At 46.3% G+C, this 21,630-nt stretch overlaps 1 protein-coding gene across 5 annotated transcripts in view; it reads left to right on the top strand.

Annotated features, from left to right (window-relative positions):
- The window catches only part of CD99L2 (CD99 molecule like 2), a 98,024-nt gene that overhangs the window by 5,915 nt on the left and 70,479 nt on the right, over positions 1-21,630 (top strand). The gene's annotated exons all lie outside the window — the stretch shown is intronic.

Raw genomic sequence — 21,630 nt, 5'->3', positions numbered from 1 at the left:
ATTCTCCTGGGTTATTGTGGATAAAATGAGAGTTCCTGTGGCCAGGATTCTCACCTGGCCCTGGTTGACTAGCTCACTGCACACCTGTGGGCAATACGTTGCTGTTGACTCTATATAAAGAGCTCTGCCCAGTGCTCTGCGCGCGATGGGGTGGTACGGTTGCAGGAGGGCAGAGCAGAGGCTGGAGTGGTGGCAGCACCGAGGACAGAGGCCGGCTATGTGGGACGACTGTGCGGACAGAGGGGCTCCGAGGCAGGGACTGGCTTGCTGCATGCAGACTCGCTCTGAGTGAACGGGATTTTAGTGATTGACTTGCCACAGTGGAAATAAAGTTGGGTATATCCTTTCACCCCGAGAACGTTTTATTGTCATTTTTTTGGTCACACTGAATTCACAGTGAACTTGCTGGGGGCTGTAACCCATTGGCAAGACAGTTATCCTGGTCAATTAAAGGACTGGGGGCCTTTAAATATGGAAGAGGGAGGTAGAGGGGTTAGGGTAATGGCTTGTGAGAAACGTTGGCCTGGTCACTGGCTCTAAAGGTGAAAGGACTATGAGCCAAGTAATGCCCCACGCAGCCGCTGGAAGCTGGAGAAGGCCAGGGAACAATTTCCCCTAGAGCTCTGGAAGGAATGGAGCCTTGGTGACACCCTGGTTTTAGTTAGCTGAGACCTGTGTTGGACTTCTGACCTGCAAAACTAAGATAATAAGATTTCATGTTTTAAGCCATGAAATCTTAGCAAGAGGAAATTAAGCTAGGGGCCGCTATTAGCGTTCTCTTCCTTTGAAAAAGCTCGTTTCTGATGTTCTCTTACGTTGTTTCAATTTTGTCTTTTTAAATCATTCCCCAATATGCTTTGAGTTCATAGGATTTTAAAGTAGAGAAAATCGGATGATAGTGATGTTCTTGGGGGGACGATGAATGTTTAGAAGCACCTCTGAGGGCCCTGGGAGGCAACTGCGTTTCTTTCGCTGGGGTTTGATTTTTGTACTGCTTCCTGAGGTGTCTGCGCCTGCAGTGGGGCCCCCCTGCAGTCTTTCAGGAGGTCTTTTCCATCCCCCAGTGCTCTTCCTGCTCTTCCCCAGTCCTCCTGGCCACTTGAAGTAGGGTGCAGTCTGGGGCCAGCAAACAGCGTTTCTGAAAGGGGGCCATGCCTGCCCCTTTGCTGTGGAGTGTGCCCCAGCTCGCCTGTCTTTCTTGCGTCCTGACCTCAGCTGATCGTGGGGGTTCCCGTTGCTGAGGTGGGTGGGGAAGAGGAGGACTAGAGCAGGAATGGGTGGGCCTGGACCTCCACACCAGTTTAGACCAGTTTTGAGCTCTTCCTGTTAGTTTTCTACCTAGGGCTGCTCATACAATGCCAGAAGGGTTGGGGCTTTAAAGCACTCTGAAAACTCTGGGATTCAGGTAGTTATCTTCAACTACAAAGAGTGCCTCTGGTCCAGAAGCACCTGTTTGAAGAAGAGGCTTGGCGACATTGTGCTGGCATTGCAAGGTGGTTTACTTAGGATTCACTTCCAAATTAGGGGTGGTATCCTCTGCAGCAACTACTGTTGCACTCTGCAATTCATTACCCCCAAAATAGTGTCAAGGCACAGACTGGGCTCATTTTGACATTGTATTGCTGCTTCAGCCAGCCTAGGATGATGGAATTAACCCCAGGCCTGCATTGCAACATGGCCCACCATTGGCTGGCAGCTGTTACCTTATCTGTAGCACGAGGCTGCTGCTCTCTGCTTTGCTGGCCTTACAGATTATTGGAGTAGCCAGGTAACTGCTAATGCACACAGGCTTGCGTTGTCAAGGCATTAGCAAAGTTAGGCTCCCTGGAGGGCCCAGAAGGCGAAAGGCCACCAGTCTAAAGCGGTTCTAATGAGAATTCAGAGGCTGATTTTTAAAAAAGCCTTCACTTGCCCAGAACCCAAGTGTCCCCCGAATTAGTGAGCTGGACCCAGAGTCCAAATGAGTTCATGAAGAACTGTCCCAGGAGCAACTCTGATTCAGTCGCCCGTCACGGCCCTCTGGCTTGCTGCAGAATTCTGGGCTGTTCGCAGGAGTGATCCCTCTTTTACTTTTTCACTGTTCTTTCACTTGGTTCCATCACTCCAGCTCAAAATATGCAAGAATCCAAAGTAGGGCCTAAAAAAAAACCCAACAAAAAACATGTTTTAATCTCTTATCACATATAACACACTTTGTAAGCATGTAGTTTGGGGCTCCCATTAATTTCCTTCTGTTAATATGCCTCCCACCTCTCCCCCAAAACTAATCCTGGCTTATCAGTGATGGCTTTTGTGTTGCTAAAGCCAAGGGTCGTCTGACACAGTCATCGGGCCCTCCCACAGGAAGCACTTTCTGCCCCAGGCCCCAGGAAGTCATGCTGCACAGGCCCTTCCCAGGCCCTTCTCATCCCTAACCTCAGGGCTTGGGCGAGCACCTAGCGTTTGGTCCTTGCTCTTCACCTGCACTTGCGTCCCAGGTGCTTTCAGCAGTCTCAAGCCTTCCAATCCCGCCTGCATGCTGTGACTCTTCATTTTCTACCCCAGCTCTGCTCTCTCTCGCCCTCCAGGCTCCTACAATCATCATCGCCGTGTGGTCATCTCATCTGATGCCCTGCTGCTCGTTACATCACTGAGCTTTTACAGTTCAGCTGTGCCTCCAGGAGAATCCTGCAAGCAAGGGTTCCTGCCCTGTGCAGGTGTTTTTTGACTATTGCCTCTGCTAATAAACATCTCAAAAGGTCCCTGTGCAGACTTGAGCTTCTGCTCCTCCCCTCCACACCTGCTCCTCCGCCTTTCTGGGAATCCATCCTGCTCATGGCTCCGGCCACTCCTCCAGGGCTTTCAGGCCCCACATCTGATCTGTCAACAGACCGAGATGTGACCACTCGTAGAATCAGTCACGCTCGCCTCTCCCTTGACTGGGCCACTGTCCCCTCTCACTGGAGCCCCTGCAGTGGCCTCCCAGCAGGCATCCCAGAGTTTGCCTCTGCCCCTGCAGTCCAGTCCCCGCACAGCCCCCAGACAAGTTTTTAGAAACCTAAGTGCACATTGCTCAGCTTAGAACCCCCAGCCCCCACCGCCTCCTGGCTTACTGTTGGAAGGAAAATAGAATCCAACCCCCCACTGTGGCCCACAAGTCCCAACAGGGTGGAGCCTTCTCCTCTGCCCTCAGCTCCCTCCCCTGCTCACCTCCAACAGGCTAAGCACCCCCTTGGGGACCTTTGAGTTTGCCCTTCCCTCTAAGGTATCCCCCTCACTTCTCAGGTGCCACTCCAGATATCCCTGATGCCCCTACCTGAGATAGAACCCCCAAACCCTTCTACCCCCAGCCTGCTGAGGTTTCCTTTCCAGCCCTTATCTCCTGATGTTAGGTACCTGCTTCCTTGCTTACTGTCTATCTCTGCCACTGGACTTCGGGCTCCATGAAGGCAGGGATTTTTGTTCTTGTCCACTTTGTCATCAGTGTCTAGAACAGTACCTGGCACAGGGATGTAGCAGGAAATGGATGGCACACTGGGAAATCAAAGGGCTATTTACAGGATATGGGCACGGTTAATGGAGATAGATCAACAAGGGGTAGTGAAATCCCTTGGGTACTGAAGCAACATGGGGTGTTTGCCACCCTGAGGTTCAAGGGGAGGGGTGCCCTGGAACCCTGTGTAGCTAGGGCATTGCAGACAGCAGTCCTCTGCCGGTAGAGGGGCCCATGGCAGCCTTTGGGGCTGGGGCTGGGGCTGTGGCAATAAACATAAGGATTCCCACCTTCGAGTGTTTGGCTTCTGCCTCCTATGGCTAAACCCCTGGGTCCCAATTGTGCACACAGGTGCCCTGGGACATGCAGCGAGCTTAAAGTGGCAGTAAAGTCATGGTGGTGCCACGGATATTTTTAATTTTCAAGGAAACACAGCAGCCTCTGTCCAGTGCCGCACAAGCTACCACTGTTGAATTGGTTGGTACTAACTGCTTAGTAAACAAGACTGTTAGGTATTTTTGGTCTAGGGTGCTGTGAAGACCTGTCCTCAAGGAACTTGGCCTAGACAGACTTGGAAGCAACTATACTAGTAATGGTCACATGGGTCGGGAAGGAAGCACTAGGATTCCGTTGTGGCTGCAATGCTGTATGCCTTGCAAGACCCTCACACCCTTCGCCCCCTGTTAAAAACTGTAAGCTCCCCGAGGGCAGGTGCAGGCCTTATTCTGCTCTTTCACTTGCAGGGCCCTGCATGGGTTCTGACTCAATGCTGCTCCCTCACGGAGGAGCAGGTCTGTGCTGAGCTCTGGCCTGCCATCTCCTCAGATCCGCCAGCATCGTGGCTTCCCTTGCCCCCCATCTGCTGGTTTCCTCCAGCCCCATGTTCTCTTAATGTCCCAGTGGCTTTTTCACATTTAGAGGCGGGATATATCTCACTTTGCTTGTCTGTTGATCAGCTGTTGGACATTTGGGCTGTTTTTACCCTTTGGCTATTGAGCTATGAACATTTGTGTATGCATCTTGGTTTGAACACCAGTTTTCAGTTCCATGGGGGTCTATACCTAGTGCATGGCCTTTCATGACCTAGCGTCGGAAGTCACACACTATCACTTCCACTGCATTCTGTAGGCTGAGTCACTTAAGGATAGTCCAGATTCAAGATGAGAACGTACATCTTTTACTGGGAAAATGTCAGAATTTTTAGCCACAGTTTAGCTAGAACTGCCTCACAATCCACTGAGGTTTCAAGGTCCAGATGAAATGCTCCAACCTCTGTGGGGGTATGAACTGCTTGTAGCTTGATCACCATGCCTTTTCTGACTTACCTTGTTCTTTGTGAAATAATCGCCGTTGTGCATGTTTGTAATTGTGCTGGTGGATGCTTAGCTTAGCTCCTTGGCTGCCTCCTCCGTTGATGCCATGCTGCTGTCATCGGCTGTCAGTTGGGTTGTCTCTCCGATGAGTGGGAAGGACTAGCTGGCTCTGAGGGTCCTTCCAGCACTGATATCCTATGAGATTGATCTGGTTTTATTTGCAGAGGCTTTCTCCATGGGGGGAGGCTGCCTCTGGAGAGCACAGTGGCCTGCACCCCATCAAGGCAGGGCGGTCTGGGGATCTTTCTCCACCTCTATTTCTACTTGAAGAGCATGGACGGTTGGACACTTTCTGTCCTGGGTAGAGGCTGCTGAACAGTTTCTCAACCACAGCACTACTGACGTTTGAGGTGGGCTAGTTCATCAGGTGGGGGGCCAGCCTGTACATTGTAAGGTGTTCGGCAGCATCCCTGGCCTCTATTCACTATATACCAGTAGTACCCCGCCCAGGTCTTGCCACCCCAGAATGACTTCAGACATTGCCTAATGTCACCTAGGGGCAGAATTGCCCCAGCTTGAGACCTGCTATATAGACAAGACATATTCTTTGTAATTCCAGTTTCAGTTATTCTTTATGAGTCACTAAGGTTTTCTGTCATTGTCACATTGCCTCAGGATACACATCTTGGAGTAAATCAGATCACAGCCAGTCTTTGTGGGTTGGTGTCAGTCTGGTTCTAGGCTCCTTGGCAAGCTTTGAGCTCATCCTTGGTAGATCAGGCATGTTGCCAATCTCTCCAGGGAGCTGGTTTCTGCATAAATTTCCACAGGTGGCCCCTGCCATCTATTTTGTGTTGGTCCTTATTAGTCTCACTTTTAGATGGAACCTTGTCTTTTTAAATACATCTTGTGAATTTTCTTTCTGAGAACCAGTGAAAAAGAATAGAAAAATGAGCCAGAGACTTGACCAAGCATTTCATAAAAGAAGAAATCAAATTGGACAACAAATATATGAAAAGATGTTCAATCTCATTAGTAACTGGAGACATGCAAATTAAACTATAATATAAAATTACATACCATCCAGTAGGCTAAAAATGATACAGTCTGACAATACCAGGTGTTCATATGGTTACAAGTTCAATCTCTGTTCTTTGTGGTAAACTGGGGAAATGTGGGAAAATGTAAAGGAAAAATGCAAACCCCCATAACCCAGGGTTAACCACTGGTAACATATTGGAATATGGTCTGTTTTTTCCTCTGCAGAAATACATATTTCACACTATTGGTATTGAACTATGTATATAGATTTTCCCCTTTATTGTGAAATACACAGAAGTGTGCAAGGCTTTTAAATAAGGATAAAGTGAAAAACTGTCATCAGGAATCAAGTTGAGAAATGTTGACAACACCCTTGTTAAAAAAATATCTCTTCAGGTCCTCTGCCTGTTCTTAATCAGATTGTTTTTTTTGGTATTGAGTTGTATGAGTTCTTTGTATAGTTTGGATATTAGTTCCTTATCAGGTATATCATTTGTAAATATGTTCTCCCATACAGTAGATTGTCTTTTTGTGTTGGTTTCCTTTGCTGTACAGAAACTTTTTAGTTTGATGTAGTCCCACTTGTTTGTTTTTGTGGAGACATATCCAGAAAAAAATTGCTAATGCCAGGAGTTTTATGGTTTCAAGTCTTCTATTCTTTGTATGGTACAAGACAGTGATCCAGTTTCATTCTTTTGCATGTGACTGTCCAGTTTTCCCAACACCATTTATTGAAGTGACTCTTTTCCCCATTGAATATTCTTGCCTCCTTCATAGATTAACCATGTAAGTGTAAGTTTTTTCTGGGCTCTCTGTTCTATTGATCTATGTGTCTATTTTGTGTCAAGTGTCATACTGTTTTTATTACTGTAGCTTTGTAGTATAATTTGAAACCAGGAAGCATGATATAGCTATGAGAATAATTATGCCAGTGTGCACCAGTTCCTCTGGGGGCACTGACTCTCAAACTCAAACTTGAAGGGCCCCTGAGACCTTTTCAGGGGGTCCACAAGATGCAGATATTTTCATAACACTGAGTTGTTAATTGCCTCTTGCACTCTCCTTTTCTCATGAGTGTAGAGGAGTTTTCCAGAGTTGATGTGACATGTGCTATCTTTGCTCTGATGGCTAATGGAATGTGCACTTGTATCTTCCTGTGTTTAAAAAATTTCTCAGGTTTAATTTTTAATATACATATCAATGGATATAACCAGCTTAAGCACAAGCTCTTTGCAAGTCTCATTTTTTTAGTATATAGAGTCCTAAGACCAAAAAGTTTGAAAATTGCTGTTCTAAGAGTGACATTTCTGGGTTATTCTATATTTGTAACTTTAATCTTAACAAGCGATGCCACACTGTTTTCCACAGTGGTTGTACTCATCTTGCTATCATCTGTTAACCTTACCAATAAAACTGTCAGTTATTTTACCAGCAAAAATGGGCTTACTCAGGAATAGCAGAGAATTGCAATTTGGGGCATACAACTGTGGTAAAACAGCAGGCAAGTCCAGAGATAAAAGGAGAGGAATACCCTTTCATAGAAGAGGGAAAAGGGCTGAGTTGGGAGGGCTATTTAAGGAAAAAGTCCTCCTGTGTAAACTGGGAGTCCCATGTATTGTGACTTCTTATTGACTGAGTTGTGACAGCCCCTCATTGTCTGGGCTGTTGCCAAGGGAGGCAGAAACCTGCTTTCTTCTGGGGAGTAAAGTAGTTGACATGGTATGAGTTGTACGGGTCCATCGATCTTCCAGTGAGGTCCGCTGCTGACGAGTGGTGGTGGGTGCGAGAGCTCCTCCTGCAGGCTTCCCAGAGCCATGCCTGTGAGGTTCTCTTCGCTAACTTTCACACAGCAATGTGTAAGAGTTTCTGTTATGCAACAGTTTCAACACTTGGTGTTGTCAGACTTTAGTATTATTTTAGCTACTGGCGGGTTTATAATGTTATATTATGGATTGATTTACATCTCTCTGCTTACTAGTGAGGTTGAGCATCTATCCATATATATACTGTCCAATTTGGTTTCTTTTATGAATTGCCTGGCCAAGTCTTGACTCATTTTTCTACTTTTTTTTATGGTTCTCACAGTGCTTTATTTCCTCTTGTGCTTGGTTATTTTTGGCTGTGTATTGTTCATTGTCCTTAAAAATGTGGCGATTTTTTGAAGTGTAGGATAAATGTGCCTTCTTGCAACAAGATTTGTTTGATTTTTGACAGGCATCTTGGGATGTCATCCTGGGACCACCTGAAAGTGGTTCATGATCTTTTCCCCTTGTTGCTCCAGAGCCAAGGCAGCTTTCCTTGCAGTCCTTTGGAGGTTGAATTAGGGCAGGTTTGTTCCTGAGTCACCCTTACCCCAAGGGTGTAACCCTTTTTAGGGTCTCCATTTAATGTTGGAATAATTTTTTTTTAATTCCTCAGTTTAGATGGCCACTGGCCTGGGCTTCAGTCCCTTTTGCCTGCCTTTGGAGGGTTGTTAAAACTAATAGTCAGAGTTCATCCAGATGGGCAGATACCTTCAGGGCAGACAGCTGGGTGTGCATGGGCTCCCACCTGTCCAGATTTCCTGCTGTCGCATAGGTTTTGTCATGGTTGTTTTGACCATCTTGTCAGTTCTAAAGTACTTTTCAGGGGATGATTTTAAAATCAACCATTTTAATTGTTTTTAATTGGGAAGTTAGTCCAAACAATGTATCCTGCCATTACTAGAAACATGTAACCTTATGTTGTATATAAGTAAAATTGTTTTGAATGTGATTTTTGATGGATATTGAGGTGGACTCTAGGTCTTTGCTGTTATAAATTACATTTTAATAAATATCTTCATACAAAATATTTGGCTGAGGATAATGTAGCCTAACTACAGGGTGGCAGGGATAGGTGGGAAAGAGGTCTGAACCTTAGTGCTCAATTCATGTAAACTCTTGTTACTGTTACATGCACACCCACGGTGGCTGAGGTGGGGTGTGGAGCAGCCCTGCCCGATACTCAGGCTTTTCTGTGGAGAGGAAGATGAGGTCTTGTGCTGAGAATGTGGGAAGCCAGCTAGAGAGTTGGAAGGGGTGACAATGGGAGCCAATTAAGCAAACATGGTTTGCCAAGGCACCACAAGGGCCCAGCTGGAATCATGCACCCTGTGCTAGCAGCTGTGCCAGTGTCAGTCAAGGTGGGGATGTGAGACCTGCCACTGTGCCGTGGTCCTACTGCAGAATATACCCCAGCTGGTGGGGGGAGTGCTTGGCGTGGTCAGTTCTCTCTGGGAAGTGTTGGGTGCTGCTTGTGTGCCAGGCACTTGCTTGGGGCTGGGCCAACAGAGAGGACTCAGCCACTAGCCTTTCTTCAAGGAGCTCCCAGCCCAGCAGGGTTAGAGAGTGGGTTTCCCTTCAATGTTGGGGGTTGGTAGGGGAGAGAACAGAAAGTTGTAATGGCAATTGCTGGTGCTGGCTCCTGTGTGTGCCGTGGTGGGGCTGGGACTGAGCCAGGTGGGAAAGGAGGAGTCCATTGAAGGCCTCCAGGAGAACAGGAAGTATATAGCAAAGGGCTGCCTGGCAGGCTTTGTAGGTCTGTTGGGGCAGGAGCTCAAGCCAAAAATTGGTTTCTCAATCAAACTAGAATGTGGCTTTTGTTATTTGCCCCACTGGTCTACTGAAAGGTTTTACTAAGGCCCCCCAGGGTAAATATGTCTTCAGGTGATTATTGAAGTAGCAGGTCCCAAATGATCAGCATTGGCGACCTTCCTGGGCAGTGGGATTGGAAGGAAGAGGTGACTCTCCTTACTGTAAAGTTAGTTGGCAAGATGCATACAGAGAGCCTCTTGAATTAGTTTGATAGAGAACAGGCAATGGAAGTAGCGGGGCATGGAACTAATAACAGGCTTGGGGATGCGAAATGTCTAGACTAGTGACATCCAAATAGTGGGCCCCAGAGGCTTTTGACATTGACATCTATAAACACAGTCAGTGATTGCAGCTGAGTTATTCATGTGCTGCAATTTTTTAAGAAATGTATTCAGATGTTGCTCTGATTGAAAAATTGCAAAAATTTTAAAACCTGAGAAAGCAAGTCTTAAATTACTTTTTGTGAAACTTCCTATTTCCCCATGCATTGCATCCATATGTATTTTAGGGTCAAATTTTCAAGTTAAAGTCCATTGGGATTTTGATTGGAATTACATTGATTAGGTAGGTTGATTTTTTTTTTTTTTGGAGAGCTGATTTTGTGTCTGTGTCCCATCCAAACACAAGGTTTCTATTTAGTTCTGTGTTCTTTTGTGTTTTATAACTTCATGTATTTACTTCACATTCTTGTTAGACCTATTCTCAAGTGCCTTGCAGTATATATTGCTGTGGTAAATGGAATATTTTTTTCCATTAAATTTCCTAAGTGATGATTGTTGGTGTCCTAGAGAGCTACTGATTTTTTTTTGGTATCATTAATCTACAATTACATGAGGAACATTATGTTTACTAGACTCCCCCCATCACCAAGTCCCCCCCACAGGCCCCATTACAGTCACTGTCCATCAGTGCAGTCAGATGCCGTAGAATCATTACTTGTCTGTGTTGCATAGCCCTCCCCATGCCCCCCCCCACATTATACATGCTAATCATAATGCCCCCTTTCTCCCCCCTCATCCCTCGCTTTTTCACCCATACTCCCCAGTCCCTTTCCCTTTGGTAACTGTTAGTCCATTCTTGGGTTCTGTGATTCTGCTGCTGTTTTGTTCCTTCAGTATTTCTTTGTTCTTATACTCCACAGATGAGTGAACTCATTTGGTACTTGTCTTTCTCCACGTGGCTTATTTCACTGAGCATAATACCCTCTAGCTCCATCCATGTTGTTGCAAATGGCAGGATTTGTTTTCTTCTTATAGCTGAATAATATTCCATTGTGTATATGTACCACAAGAGCTACTGATTTTTGTGTATATTTTTTATTACCAGCCACCTTCCCAAACAATCTTTTTATTTTTCATTTTTTTTGCTTGATCCTCTCAGCATTTCCAGGTATATAATCCTATAATCTGCAAATAGTGATGGCCTTGCCTCTTTTCCAGTATTTTCTTTCCTTTGTCATTTTATCGGATCCTGCTGACTAGCACACCTGGGACTATGTTAAATAATAGTGCTGCCTAAGAGGCCGCCTTGCTTGTTCATGACTTTGGTCTGTGATATAGTTTTATCATGTTAAGGATAAATCCTCACTCCTCTTTTACTAAGGATTTGGCTTTTTAAAAATCAGTCAGTAGATTTTATCAAGTGGTTGTTTGGCATCTCCCAGGCTCTGTCTGCCTCCTTCTAATCCACTAGTGTAGTAAATCATATCACTAAGTCCCTTCTTAGCACCCAGGTGGTCCTTGGCAAGCCCACTGTTTTTTGGATGTGTTCTTTTTGAATACCTGACTGGGTTCCATTTGTGTATACTTTATGCAGGGTTTTTTTTTGAGGTGAAATTAGTATAGTTTCAGGTGTACAATAAGTAGTTACCATCAGTCACCATACAGTTGACCCCCTTCACCCATTTTGCCCATCCCCCATACCCTTTCCCCTCTAATAATCATCAGTCTGTTCTCTGTATCTGAGTTTAATTTAGTTCACCTGTTTTGCTTTTTAGATTCCACATATAAGTGAGTGAAGTCATGTGGTATTTGTCTTTCTCTGACTTATTTCACTTAGCATAATACCCTCAAGGTGTATCCATGTTGTCGCAAATGGCAAGATGTATAATATTCCTGTGTGTATGTGTATCACATCTTTATTCATCCATTGATGGATGCTTAGGTTTCCATATCTTGGCTATTGTAAATAGTGCCACAATAAACATAGGCATGCTTATCGTTTTTAATTAGTGTTTTCATTTATTTGGGCTAAATACCCAGAAGTGGCATACCTAGGTCATGTGGTATTTGTTTTTAATCATTTGAGGACCCTCCATATTGCTTTCCATAGTGGCTGTTCCAGTTTGTATTTAACCTCAACAGTGTACAAGTGTTCCTCCTCCACATCCCCGCCAACACTTCTTGTCTTTGGGATAGAAGCCATTCTGACTGGTGTGAGGTGATATCTCACTGTGATTTTGATTTGCATTTCCCTGATAATTTGTGATGTTGAGCATCTTGTCATGTGCCTGTTGGCCATCTGGATGTCTTCTTTGGAAAAATGTCTTAGATCCTCTGGCCATTTTAAAATCAGATTTTTTTTTTCCTGTTGAGTTGAGCTCTTCATATATTTTGAGTATTAGCCCCTGACCAGATAGATGTATGATTTGCAAATATTTTCTTCCATTCAGTAGCTGCCTTTTCATTTTGTTGATGGTGTTCTTTGCTGTACAGAAGTTTTTTAATTTGATAAGGTCCCACTTGTTTGTTTTTGCTTTTGGAGTCATCCAAAAATTCATTGCTAAGACCAATGTCATATTTATGATTTTTATATCAACATTCAAAAGTGGGATTGGTTGTAGTATACTTTATTACTATGTAAGTATAGTTGATACTCAGTATTGGTTTCAATTGTACGACATAGTGCTTCAAGAGTTTACTGAGTTATTATATGCCCACCCTAACTAGTATAGTTACTATCAACATTGAAAGATGTTACAGAACCATTGACTATATTCTCTGTGCTGTACTTTCATCCCCGTGACTAATTTATATTATGATTGAGATTGTGTGCCTCTTATCCCCTTTACCAGTTTACCAGTTTCACCCACCCACCCACTAAGAAGCACTAGTCTCTTCTTAGTGTCTGTGAGTCTATTTGTAGTGTACTTTTTCTGTACTACCTTTTCCAGGTGTCATTAAAAGAAGTGGGAAGTTTTTCTCATTTCTCTGCCCCAGAAATTTGAACTGTAGAGAAATACTCTGTTTTCTGAAGATTGAAGTCTCCTATGGATTGAGCTAGTTGATTGTTTTAAAGGGGTACTTCACTGACAGGTTTCACATTTTTCCTCATGGTGTTTGCTGTATTTAGGTTTTCTCTCTCTTGACTAAGTTTTGAAAATTTATGTAGTTGTAAAATAATAGCCATTTAATCCAGCTGAATATAAACTTCAAAGAGGCAGGATTTTTTTATTTTTTATTTATTTTTTGGTCTGTGTTGTTCACTGCTGTATCCGCATGATCTACAAGGTAGGGAACATAGTACTTGTCAATAAAAGAAAAAATATCAGTGAATGAAGGTGGATTTTCGTATTCATGAGCAAGAGTTGTAAAGGCTTTTTGTCTTATGTTGATTTCCTTTGTAGTACACAAATTAGGAATGAGAAAGTGAATGTTTTCTTTTTTTCTTGATTACATTAGCGAGTGATATATCTCTCTCTCTCTCTCTCTTTCTCTCTCTCTCTCTCTCTCTCTCTCTCTCTCTCTTTCTCCCCACCTCGCACCCCTTTGGTGACTGTTTTTAAAAGAAACCTAGGCAGAAGTCACCTCTTAGAGGAGAAGTCAGGTGCACTTTACCCTTCATGACAGTACTGGATGCCAGAGGACACTGGGGCAATACCTCTGCCTCTAGCTTTGAGGTGGAAAGTGTCTAATCCAAGTTTTCATTCTTATGGAGAGAGAACACAAAGGCATTCTGAAAAATGTAAGGCTTCCTGAATACAAATGTGGATACCAGCTCTAAACAACCCTTTGATGAGTGAATGGGTCAACTGTCATACATGCACCTCAGGCACTACTTACTACTAAGAAATAAAAAGGAACAAACTATTGATAAGCGTACCAACCTGGATAAATCTCAGATGCATTTTACTATGTGAAAGAAGCCAGTCTCGGTACAACATTTGTATGATGATCTTGACATAATATCATTATAGGGATGAACAGAATTGAGGTTTTCAGGGGCTAAGAGCAGCTGAGGGGGAAAAAGAGGTGTAATATGAGCTTTGGGGGAAAGCGACCAAAGTGTATGAGGGATGTCTCTTAAAACTGTGTGAATCTATCATTAAAAATGGAATGCTTTAGGAGCTACATGTCACTGAGGAACCCTCCTGGAGACATCTACTTAATAATAGAAAACAGTCAAGCAAGAGGTGATTAAAAATAATGATTCCAAAAAGGAGAGGCCAAGGGAGGGAAGGGTTGCCAGTGAACACGAAGCATTTCGACAGGTCTCAGGCTGGTCGGTCATGGAGGAAGAGGTTTCGGAGAGCAAGCACTGGGGCTGGAGCTCAGAGCCGTGGGGATTTGGATTGGGGGGCTGGGGGGAGCAGTAGGAGCAGAAATCATCAGAACAGATGGGATTGTTCCAGGGCAGTGGGTGAGCATGACAGATAGCCATTGGGGGAACACCGAAATGAGGGGCTAGACAAAGGAGGATCAGCAAAGGAGAATGAGAAGCAAGAGGACACGAACCAGAGGAGGAAAATGTCCTGGAGATTCAGGGTTGTCAGATCCAGTGGAGGGGTCAGAAGGATGAGTCTGCCATGTGCAAACCTGGGCATGGCATTTCTCCCCCAAGCTGGCCTCTCACCTGTGCTCCCCAGCTGGGTGGGTGGTATCACCATTTTGGCCCCATTTGCCGAGGGCCACGTGTAGATCATCCTCACACTCTTCCTTCCCCTGCATCCCCGCTCCATTACTATCCCTACTGCCCCCCTCCCCACTTCCCGTTTGGCCTTTTGAATCTGCCCTCTTTGGCATTTTCTGTTCCCTGCCACACACACCGTTCCAGCCCTCCCCATTTCCTTCCTCCTTGGTGGTTTCCCCTGCCCTCCGAGAGTGGCAGGCTCCTGCACCTATATGGCTTGGCTGCCCCAAATCCTGTCCCTCTGCTCACCTTTCCCAACCAAACTCGTCTGCCACCCAGCCCTGGAGCCCTCCCAGCAGGGCTGGTGTCCGCCGCTGTGACTGCATGGCACCTGACACAGGAGCTCTCATAACCTTGTTCATTGAAACGTCTCTGCCACTGGACTGAGGTCAAGAATACTGTTTATCTTTATCCCCAAGTCCCTGGTTGTTCTTCGGTGTTCGGTGACTCAATAGTCCTGTGCTCACTTTCTGGTTCTCTAAGCCTATGAAAAGTGCTCACTGAAGGATTTCCTTTAAATGAAAACTCCTTAGGTTGAAAACAGTATTGGAGTTGTAGAAATCCGAATTGCAAGCAGCCGGATTGGAACACTTCTGTTGTGTTCAAGCAAGACACTCTGGTCCCTGGAAGGATGCCTGTTGGTGTTTGTGTGGTTAGGCTCAGCCTCGGGGTAGAGGTCAGGTGCATTTATAGTGAACAAGCCGCCTGCCCTATGCTTCCACGTGCACTGGGCACTTCCTCCCTCTCACTGTGTTCCCGCTCCCCAGGATGCAGGCCAGCCCTGGTTTTAGGTGGAGCAGGAGCTGGCAGCTGGCCTCTCCCTGCAGTCTGGCTAGAATCACCTTTACTCTGACTTCTTTGTGAACATACCATCTTGAAATGCAGTTTTTTCTTAATGGCTTTTTAAAAAAGATATAATTCACACACCATAGGATTCACCCCTTGAAAGTGTACAGTTCAGTGGCACATAGGACATTCCCAGAGTTGTGTGATCATCTGTCTAGTTCCAAGACCTTTTCATCACCCCAAAAGGAAACCCTGTCCCCATTAGCGATCATACCATGTTTTCTTCTCCCCTCAGCCCAAGCACCCACTAATCTGCCTTCTGTATCTATGCATGTACCTCTTTGAGAAGTTTCATGTAAGCGGGATCATGCAGTATGTGGCCTTTTGTATCCAGCTTCTTTAACTTAGCATAAGGTTTTCAAGGCTCATCCAGGTTGTTTCATGGCTCAGTCCTTCACTCCTTTTTATGGCCAAATAATATTCCATTTCACAGAGACTGCTGCCACTAGAATTCTGTGGGCACTACGTGTACTGCCTGTTCACAGATATTTCCCACAGCTGAGAGCAGAGCTGGGCACTCGTCGTGCACCTCAATAACCATTTGTTGGATGGAGGTTGCTGGGTTTTCCCCCAAATTCTCAGTGTCTGGCTGGTGGAGACCCAGCTGGGATTTTCTCTCCCTGGGCCGGGAGGCGGGCTGCAATCCAGGAGGATGGGAGGGTGCTGTACAACCGGGCTGTGGGTGGGGAGCCTGCCAGCGAGTAGGCAGAGCACAGCCTGAACTGGGTCCTCTTCTACCTCCCAGGCCTGCTTGGGCTGCCAGTGCCTTCTCACCAGCTTGCTCAGCTGATTAGGGGGAGATCCCCAGCTTCTCTGCAGCGAGGGGCAGTGTGGGAGGCCGAGGAGTGCTGCAGGTCTGTATGGTCCCTCAGCCCCCCCCCCCCGTTCCACCCCCCCCCCCCACCTCCACACCTCCTGGCCAGAGGGCGTGCTCCTGAGCCTGGCTCCTTCCCCCATTTTCTCTTGTTATTGGAAGCATGTCAACTCTCCCAGTGTTAATTTTTACAGGACATCTTTACAATGTCACATCCTCCTCACCAGAACCTCGTAGGTCTTTTCAGGTGTGCAGGTCTTCCTTTGTGTTCTTCAGTAGTGCTTTAAATTTTTTCTTCACTTAGGTCTGTACTTCTTAAGTATCTTTTTTTACTGATGTGTAATTTACACAGAAGAGAATGCTCAGATATTAAGATTTTCAGTAGTGTTCTTTGTTAGCATTTAAAAGTTTGTGTGCCCTGGGTTCTAGTAAGGTTCTTAGATTTTTTTTATTGAGGTATAGTTTATATACAGCAAACTGCTAAGGCATTAAGATCCTTGAGTTGGAGCAGTTTTGACAAATGCATATCAAGACTGAACATTATCGCCCCAGAAGGTCCCCTTTCATCACGTCCCAGCCTCCCCCACCTGCCCTGAGCCTCCACTGGTCTGATTGTTACACCACAGGTTAGTTGTGTGTCTCCTAGAATTTCGCTGAAGTGAAGCCGTACCATATTCTTTGGTGCCTGGTTATTTTCGTGCAACACAACATTTTCAAGATTCATTCATGGTACAGTATGTATCAGCAGTTCCTTATTGCTGAATAGTCTCCATTATATGGGTATTTCACACATCCGTTCACCTGTGCACAGACATTTGCATTGTTTCCAGTTTTGCACTATTACAAGTCAAGCTGCTGGGAACGTGTACAAGGCTTTTTGTGGTCACGTGTTCGTTTTTCTTGGATGAAGACCTTGGATGGAGTTGCTGACTCATCAAGTATGAATATTTTTAACTGTTTAAGAAACTACTTTCAAAAGTGGTGGTACCATTTTCTACTTCCACCTACACTGTGTGAGGGTTCCCGTTTCCCATGCCTTCGCCAATGTTTGGGGGTATTCGGCTCCTCTAGCTCTGTTGTAGTTATTGTTCTGGAAGTTTATTGGATGCCCACCCCTGCCTGCTCCCCATGCTTTTCTGAATGTACTCACCAGTGTTCTCCTTTTCTGACATTTCTTGGGGTGTTCAGGAGACGGGGGTTGTAAATGTGCTCGGTCCACATCTGGAACAGGAGGTCAGGGCAGAGTTTTCATGATCTCAGAGTTTTAATGATCTGGCGTGTGTTATCTTGAAGGTCTCTGTAAAAAGACAGTTATTCTCTTGCGTTTTGCCTTTTTCCCTGCCTTTCTTTTTAAGACAGCAAAGAACAAAAACAATGATTTGTTTCCTCCAAACCTTCTGATAAAGGAATATTAACCTTTCAGCCTAAACTTTACTGCACATCCTAGAATAACTTATTTAAGAGGAAATGGGACAGTTGACATTTCACATGATTTTAAATGTTAAAGATCTTTTTATGGGTGGGATCGAATGGAAAAATTCTGTAGGAGACGGAGCAAGGAAGGCCAGGTGAGGGCATTCGTTCCCTGAGTCCCGGGAATCCTTAGCCCCCAGCCTGCAAGTCAGATATATGACTGGTGCCTCCTCAGGAGGTAACCGCTGGCTGCTTTTCTTCTCTCTTGGAGCAATGCAGGCTCCCCCAGTGGGTGAGGGGCGCTAGGGCTGGTCGGAAAGGGGTGAGGTGGGGTGAGGCAGTGACTCTGGCTGTCCCAGTCCCTGTTAGAGGGACACAGGAGGTGGGACCTTTCTGGTGACACCATGCCTGGGCCGGGGAGGTATTTGAAAGGGCATCTGTTGTGACCAGGCATTAAAACATGTTTCATAAATGAAAGCTGTAGTTCTGGGGTTTGATGTGTTGCTTAGATTAGCTTTTCAGAAGTAGAGTCTGGTCCTTCTTCAGAGTGGGATGGGCACGTTTGCGCTGCAGAAAACAGCGGCGAAGCAATTTCCTGAGCTGCCTCTAAAAGTGTGAGTCAAAGCCTCCGCCCTCTATACTTTGTGCAGCTGATTTTGCTGTCTGTTAGGCTATCAGCGATGTGCTGTAGCAACACGAACAGCCTTTGAGGAAGGAACATTCCAGCCTGAAAGGGAAGCACAGGGTGCCCGCCCAAGGTTGTAGGCCTGCTTGCTCTAAGCAGCTCCTTTCAGTACAACTTCCCATAGCCAGAGAAGCTGAGGGTGGGGCGGCTGGAGTGGGGAAGAAACCTAATTATGCAAATTTTGATCTTAAAGCTTTATCCGTATGTTTCCTGGCAGGCTGTTCTTTGATCTTAAGAGCAAGATTGCTCAGAATTACCATATATTCCAGTTAATTGCATTAAAATTATAGCAAAGGTTGTTTTTGCTCTAATCAAGAGTGATTTTGATTAATACTTACAAAATCAAATGCCTCACCAGCAGCGGGAATGAGAACAACCTACACAGTCAGCCATCCCTTCCCTCCCTTTCCTCCCCTTTCCCAAAGGCCAAAGATACAAACATATTGGAAAGGTTTCTCTTTTTTACATCTACTTCCTTCTGTGGATAGTTATTTTTAAAGAATTTCTCAAGGAGGGAGTCTGATTGCTTTCCTCTGTCTTTAGTGCAAGGTTGTAGAATAGCTCTTGATTGAGCAGGGCAAAGAGAGGGCCTGAGCAGAGGTGTCAGGTGGCAGTAATGCTGGGCGGGCAAGAGCGCATCTCCTTCTTGGCTGGCTGTGTACTGGCAGAGATTTGGGCACTCTAAAGGGTCACTCCCGTGGAATCAGTGGAGCACCTTGGCAAGATCCAGAGGAAGCCTGCTAGAGAAGACATGCCAGCATGCAGGCCGTTGATATGAGAATTACATGTGGATATGAGATAGAAACAAAATGGAAATTAACTAGAGAGATAGTATGTACAGAGTACTTAAAGGACCAGGGCAGGTGATAGTGGCAGTGGGCATGAAAGAAATGGCTGGACTCAAGATTTTCCAGTTGAACTGACTGGCTTCATTGAGGGGTTGGATGTGGGTGGTGAGGGGAAGGAGTCAAGGGTAGCATAACACCCAAAGTTCCAGCCTGCATGGCAGTAACTGGTGGTTCCACTTGCTCAGATGGTGATGGTTTAGGGGAACCTGGTCTGGGGAAGGCAAGGAGAAGCTTTGCTTTAGTCCCACACAGAGACATCCTAGTGAGCCAGCAAGGGACTCTGGAGTCATTCTAGAGTGTGTCCTTTCATTCCGGGGCTGTGACTGTCCCTATCTTAGCCTAGTCACGCCCCATAAGGACTGGGATAATATCCACTGGGCAGAGGTAGTCAGGAGAGAATTCTGGGATATGCTGGAGGATGTGGGACACTGAGCACAGCACCTGCTACCAAGATACCAGCTGCTTCTGGAGCCTTCTAGCTGCAGTGACAGCCTCAAAGGGAAGACTGCCTGTCTTCCCCATCAGCAGAGAGGCTGGGAGTTGGACTTAAGCAAGGACACAGGGAAAGAGTGTCAGGCCAGTGGAATAACCTGCCAATATTGAGAGAATGGAAACACTTTCAGAGCCCTTTTACTTTCCAAGCACTTCTGGGTATGTTTGGTTTTCGTACCATGCATGCTCTGTGGGGACAGTGGAGCAGGGCCACTGTCCTGATGTAAGAGATGGAGAACTAGAGGGATACAGAGGAAGGACTGCAGAGGGTCACACAGTACATTCTGTGAAAGCTTTGGAGTTAGACCCACCAATACTAAGCCCCCACTGTGTGCAGGGTACTGGGTCCCTACAGCAGCCCCGGGTTGTGTGGGGGTTGTTAGCCTCATTATGTCCGTGAGGAAACAGTCTCACGAGTGGCTGAGTTCACAGGTGAGATGATTGCTGGTGTGGGGAGGGCTGGAGACATGAGTTTGGAGGTATCATGTGAGGTGGAAACCAAATCATGGGCCTGGACCACATCACCCAGGGGGTGTGGGTGGGGGACGGAGGCGAGGCCGAGGTGGGGAGGAAGGGAGGCAGGCAGGGGTAATAGCATTGTTTAAGGCTGAGGAAGGGAGGCCAGCCAGGAGCCAGAGGAAGAGGGGCCATCAGAAGAAAGAGAGGCTAAGGTGGGACAACTCGGAGAGCAGGGAGCCCTGCCTCAGGTTTCCCCTCACAGTGCTGAGGAGGGTTCTGGGGTTGGTGGATGGAGCTGGTGGGTGGTAGAAGAAGGCCAGCCCGAGGGCATGGGCCGGAGTCCCTACTCCTCCTGCCTGTGAGGGGCAGGGTAGAGAGAGCAGTAGCTGTGGGGCAGCAGGGGCCGGGGACGCTTGGACATTTCTCAGGTGGCAGGGGCCGGGGAGGACTGAGCACCACCTCTCAGCTTGCAGGAAAGGAGCCAGTGGAGGTGGCAAGGGCTAACTTTCCTGGATAGAGGGGCCCTGCACACCAGGCATGTTCACATCCACGATCTCATTTTGTCCTCCCAGGAGCCTTGGTAAGTAGAGCAATTAGCCTCATAAAGGAGGAAAGAGGTTCTGGAAGAGGCATGAAACGTGTCCAAGGTCACGTAGCTAGTGAGTGGCAGAGCTGGAGTTTGGGTACCCTTGGCCCCAGAGCTTTGCCTTTGACCAGGTTGCAGGTAGGCCCTTGGCTGGGGCCCCAGTCTTGCCTTCCTGTGGAGGTGAAGTGTGATTTTCAGAGCTGTGGTCTTCCCTGTCCCGATCTAGTGGGTGTGGCAGCTGTGAGATTAGCCCTCCCTCTGATCCTTGTTAGTTTCAAAGGTGAGGGAACTTCGGGGCTGGGCTCTGGAACTGGGTGATCCCAGTTGCGAGTGGGGACTGGTGGCTCCCTGGCTCCTTCTGGAGACCCCCAAAGATGGGTCCCTAGGCTAGCAGACCCCTGTGCCTCCCACAACCACCCCAGTCAGAGCCCTGGAAGCTTGCTGCAGGGTCTGGGCCAGCTTTCCTGGCAGTGGCCTAATGTAGACAGGGAAAGCCTTCCCTAGTTCTACTCAGATCCCCAGGGATCTAGTGAAATGCATTACCAGGGAGCCCTGAGCTGGAAACTTCCAGGTCCTCTCCTATCACCTTGCCCCTTCACACTCTTTTCCCTGTCTCCAAATCACATTGGCTGCTGCATCCTGGTAATTGTACCTTAAAATTGGCTGCCACCTCTACATTCCCAGTTTCACACTCAAGTTCACTCATGCCATCATATTTTCCTTGAGAGAGAATTCATATACTACATAATTAACCCTTTGAAGTGTACAACTCGGGTTTTAGTACATTTATGATGTTGTGTAACCATCACCACTATCTAATTCCAGAATATTTTCATCAACCCCAACAGAAACCTGGACCCATTAGCAGTTGCTTCCCATTCCTCCTTCCCCCCAGCCCCTGATAAACATGACTTTACTTTTTGTCTCTATGGACTTAGCTGTTCTCAACACTTCATTATCAGTGGAATCATACAATATGTGGACTTTGGGGCCCAGCTTTCATTTAGTGTGATGTTTTCAAAGCCCATCCATGTTGTAGCATGCATCAGTACTTCATTTCTTTTCATGGCCAAATAACATTCCATTGTGTTCATGGACCACATTTTGTTTAGTTATTTATCTGTTGATGGATGGGTCTT

The sequence above is a fragment of the Manis javanica genome, chromosome X (genome assembly GCF_040802235.1).
Source record: "Manis javanica isolate MJ-LG chromosome X, MJ_LKY, whole genome shotgun sequence".
Classification (NCBI taxonomy): Eukaryota; Metazoa; Chordata; class Mammalia; order Pholidota; family Manidae; genus Manis; species Manis javanica.
This window is presented reverse-complemented; position numbering and strand designations above follow the sequence as displayed.